The following is a 5000-nucleotide window of genomic DNA, read 5'->3' on the forward strand; positions in this document are numbered from 1 at the left end:
AGAGAGTAATTCAATGGATCATTTCAGATCCAGTCACAACTCATAATAATCTCATACACATAAACCTAAACATTTATATTGTAGTGCAGCAGCATTAAGGCTTGCTTTGTGGGAGTGTGTTTTGTAATGCGAGAGCAGGGGTGTGTGTGTGTGAGAAAGAGAGAGAGAGAGAGAGCACGAACTCATTCATAACATAATATGCACATTAAAAAAAACTTTGAAACAATGGAAAATATATGAATTCTAATATAAATTGCAAACCTCTTAAGTCTGTAATTCACCATAATACTCTTTGTATATCATAACTGTGAATGTAAATATAATAAATATTTAGGGTGGGGTGTTCCAATTTGGACCCCCAAAATCGCTCTCGCAGCTCAATGACTTCTATAGGGAATGAGATTAGCGGAAGAGTAGCATCCCTTGATTGGGCGTCACCGGCGGAGAAGTTATTAGAGAGAGAACGTCATGTTGGTTTTGCGCATGCGTCTCTCGTCCTCGCTTCCGGTGAAAGCGGCTTGAGACACTTCACCGAAAGTGAGGACGAGAGAGACGCATGCGCAATACCATGTTGACGTTCTCTCTGTAAGGTGACGTCTAATCAAGGGATGCTACTCTTCTGCTAATCTCATTCCCTATTGGCCGCACACAGAGAAAATTGTGAAAATAATTGTTGCATATGTTGATTGCGAACACCATTGATCTAAAGTTTTATATAAAATACTTGTTCTATTATTACATTTTATTTGTGTTTGGCCTTGATTTGTGAACCCTAGTCACTTGTCCCAATCCGGACACCCTGTGTTCCAATCGTGACAACCCGTAGTGCCAATTAGAACACCCAGGTGTGCCAATTCGGACCCCGTTTTTAACAAATGCAACTAATTTTTCTTAGTTTGAGCTAAGATGGATGTCAAACATGCTTGTCTTCACGATAAGAGTGCATTGATATGATAATAAAATATAAAGCCGATTTCTTTATGAATTTAAGTGTTAAAAAGAATGGAAAGTGATTAATGATTACGCAAAATTATTGATTAGACGATCTCAAGAATCAATGAATCAATGACATCATTATAAATATGTTTTTTTGTAGTAGTCTATGATAATGGGTAATGTACGACGAGAGGAGACTTCACTCTTAATAACAATTCAAATTGATTGTTTGCACAGAAAACCAATATTTCATTCAGAAGAATCTTCAAATTAATTAGTATAAACTTTTAGAATTAAAATTGAAAATAAATAAACAACATCGATGAAACAGGACAAATCGAGAAATTCGTATTTGAGGTGCAACAACTGGGGGTCTGAGTTGGAACAACCGGGTGTCTGCATCATAACAACAGGGTGGGTGATTTGGTGGCAAACGGTTTCAAGATCTATTTTAATAAATATTTTAAAAAATAATACATAGATATACTTACTTACTGATTTCAGATGATGGTCGACTACCAAAATTTCAAAACAAAATGTAAAAAATCCTTTTCAATTTTACAAATGTATAATACAAATGTTGTTGCTTTATATTGCTACCTTGACTGTAAGATGCCTCGAATTTGTGAAAAAGCTACAGGAGAAGCTCGTACCTGATACTCCAGGTGGGACAATGGTTTTAAGAGACTCTTTATTTAACTAAATAACTCGGAAAAGCTCTGGAATTGGCTTAAATATATCCTGCATTTATTTCTGTCTGTGTTAAATCGGAACTCAGCTCGATGTCATAATTCTTATTAAAATTAGGCGTTAAAATAGAAGGTGAATTGGGAAGGGGGTCCGAATTAGAACACTGTCCAGATTGGAACACCCTACCCTATGTCATGCATAATTTATGTTTTGTATTTATTTCCAATAAAAAGTATAATAGGTTCAGTCTTATCAGCAATTCAAAAATTCAATGTGCATATAACACTTGTCGAAATTGCATATAATTTATAATTTGTCTTACGTTGTATTAATATTTGTTTAAGGTTGGGGGAGGGGGGGGGGGGGGGGGGGGGGCTAGCATGTTTACTTAAATATTGTTGCTAGACAGTGAATTTTCTTTCCTTTTTGTTCTTTGTTTTTTGTATTCGCAAATGTATGGAATAATTTAAAGTTATTTTTGCTATTTTCATTTTTCATTTGTATTTTTTGTCGTCAGACCAGGATTTTCTTTTCCACATTGAAATTCAGAAGTTTCTAAATATTCCTCCTAAGTCATGAATTTGCTGCTATTTATGAAATGATATCTTGAATAAACTATGTGGTATTATAAAAAAAGCTTATGATTTTTATTTTCATTGTTTTTTCTCTCCCTTTATCTTCAATATTTTATATAGGGTGAAAAAGGTGGGAAAAAACATAAAAGGATTCAAACTTTGATGACTTGTAACGACGTGAACATATTTTATTGACTTGTGATGATCAGTCAGTATTTATATATAAATAACTGGGTGGGGTTCCTGACCTCCCATAGTGGGCAGGGAGGCACTTACTGTGTCTTTTATCCCCCTATATCTGTTTTCCAACTTGCTTCCTGTCTTTGTCTTAGAATGAGATTACTTGGTTTTGTCCTGGCCCTGACCGGATACCCTTGGTGAGAGAGAAACAGTCAAATGTATAGTTAGTTTTGGGAGATGATATTTTTTTCCTTGTAAATCATCTCTCTGTTATGTAATGTATTATGTTTTGTTTACATATTATATATGTGTTCCTCTTAGTGGGGACCTGTGCTTGTGACTGGATAAGACTTTTAGGTGATCTCAAACTAAGTACTTTGATAGTGTGCTCTTGGAATCTACATCTGTTCCTTATTTGAACCAATTCTCCTTTGTCTTACTTTTTTGGGGTGCTTTAATTGTAATTCTATCCCATTTTTTCCTTTTTACTGGCGCCTTCGAGTCCAATGTCCATGCACTCTCTGCCGTCCCAGTCTTTGTGCATAGATAGAAAAGACCATCCCCACCTACGAGCAGAGTTCACAGATTCGCTCACATAGTTTAGCCGGTCAGTCAAAACCGTTGCCCGAGGTGCTGAAGCGAATTTTACACCAAGTTCCACAAGGTGAAGGAAGTCGTGAACTCATGGTCAAGACAGTTTTTCAAGGTGAAGGTAGTCTTTATCTCAGGGTCAAGGTCAATCAATAACATCCCGAAACTTTAATGCCAAAGACTAGGCTTGAAATTCGTTCGTTATCTTAAAAATTCAATAAAGATATATTAATAATAATAATAATAATAATGTTAAGCGCGGCTTATCATGCTATATATATTATGCAGACTTTGGGTATGTAAACGACGTGAGCATTCAAATAGCCAAAATGTCATCCAAATGTGCTCAGAGTGCTTTGCCAGGGGTCCCAAGCCAACAGAAATACAAAACATATGTAGGACAAGACATGATGCCTGTTAGGTGATATCATAATTTATTCCGACAGAGACAACATTGTTGACGGCCAGGTATTCATTTTACCCATCAGCACAGTGAGAGAATGTGAGTAAAGAACCATTTCCAACTAGGCGCCTCTCCGAGTCCGAGCGGAACTCATCCGATCCAAGACAAGTGTCACGTGTCATACCACATAGATGCACAATTCAATGCAGTGTTTATCCTGGTTTCTTGAGAGGACGAGAGACGCATGCGCACAGCCAACATGACGTTCTCTCTCTAATAACTTTTCCGCCGGTGACGTCACAGACTATGGAGGACGTCCAATCAAGGGACACTACTCTTCCGCTAATCTCATTCCCTATCAAGGTTCCAAAGTAAATCCTGGGTCAATATTTTCATACTTCTAGTTGTCCCTGACTGCCTAATATTGCAATTCAAATGTCAGCAAGATTATGACAGGACAAAAGATTATCTGTGCCATTTGTGAAAATTCATGAGATTTGGACACAAAGCAACACGAAAAAGAGAAATAAATGATCAGGAAAAAAGAAAAGTCAGAAAAAGTAGACCCATGGAGAAGCCAAATTCTGGGAAGCAATTGTACCCTGCTCTGATGGGATCTCCATCCAACACAGGTAACTAACCTAACTGTTATTGAATATGGATTATGACAATAGTATTAAAACGTTTTTAAAAAACAATAATAGATGGGTGAATGGATGGATGGGTTGGTGGGTGGATAAATGGATGGGTTGGTAGGTGGATAAATTGATGGATGGATTGATACATAGATTGAGAGTGGATAGATAGATGGATGGAGGGATCGGTAGATGGATGAGTGAATGGATGTGTTGTGGATGGATGGATGGATAGATCGATGGGTTGATTGATGGATGAATGGATGGATTGATCAATTGATGGATCGATGAATGCATGGATTATGTTTATGACGTGCTGTACCCAACAAGCAATATTGCCTAGGGCACCACAATGATACGTTAAATAAGGCTATGCTATTAACCAGTTAACTGCCGTACTCCGGGAAAACATATTAAAAATTTGGGCCAGAAAACTCGTCCTTCAAATATCGATCGATTTAAATGACTCTCATATTGGCAAAAACTTCCAAACCTGGGACTTCGCGAAGTCCCAGGTTTGGAAGTTTTTGCCAATATGAGAGTAATTTAAATCGATCGATATTTGAAGGACGAGTTTTCTAACCTCATTTTTAAATACATGTTTTTCCAGAATCCGGCAGTGAATGTTAAAGCGATTAAAGTAAATATGACTGATCGTATAAGTAGATTAAAGAAAATTGGCGAAAAGCTTGAGAAACACATGTTAAAGTACTGAAAGGCTCGCTTTTTAACAATGGCTTTAATATTGTAATCTTGTCAGCCACCTCAATATTATTTCAATTAGTGGACGTGTGTCAATACGACTTAAGCCTCTTGTGATACGATCTTGACATCGTTTCTTTTATTCAAGGCATTCTTTTTTTTCTTCTTAAATTAAATGAATAAGAACACACGTATTGCGCACTTCCATAGGTTTTCTGAACTTAATTTGCTTCACAATTCTTCATTTATATATCCAGCGTATCACATTATGGAACCTTGTTTTCATTT

The 5000-nt window shown here is 36.7% G+C and overlaps 1 protein-coding gene and 1 long non-coding RNA gene across 8 annotated transcripts in view; one reads left to right on the forward strand and one right to left on the reverse strand.

Moving 5' to 3' along the window:
- Window positions 1-9, forward strand: part of LOC144974680 (striatin-interacting protein 1 homolog) — a 29986-nt gene extending 29977 nt beyond the window's left edge. For all 7 annotated transcript variants that reach the window (XM_078917795.1, XM_078917796.1, XM_078917794.1 and 4 more), the window contains one exon: window positions 1-9. This exon is cut by the window's left edge and continues 475 nt beyond it. The gene's annotated coding sequence lies outside the window, so the exon portion shown is untranslated.
- The window catches only part of LOC144974682 (uncharacterized), a 7795-nt gene that overhangs the window by 1857 nt on the left and 938 nt on the right, over window positions 1-5000 (reverse strand). The window contains exon 2 of the long non-coding RNA XR_013645795.1: window positions 262-305. This is a non-coding gene — a long non-coding RNA (uncharacterized LOC144974682). The remainder of the gene's footprint in view (window positions 1-261; window positions 306-5000) is intronic.

Source organism: Berghia stephanieae, chromosome 6 (genome assembly GCF_034508935.2).
Source record: "Berghia stephanieae isolate SIO BIC M18660-M18661 chromosome 6, UCSD_Bste_1.3, whole genome shotgun sequence".
Taxonomy (NCBI): Eukaryota; Metazoa; Mollusca; class Gastropoda; order Nudibranchia; family Aeolidiidae; genus Berghia; species Berghia stephanieae.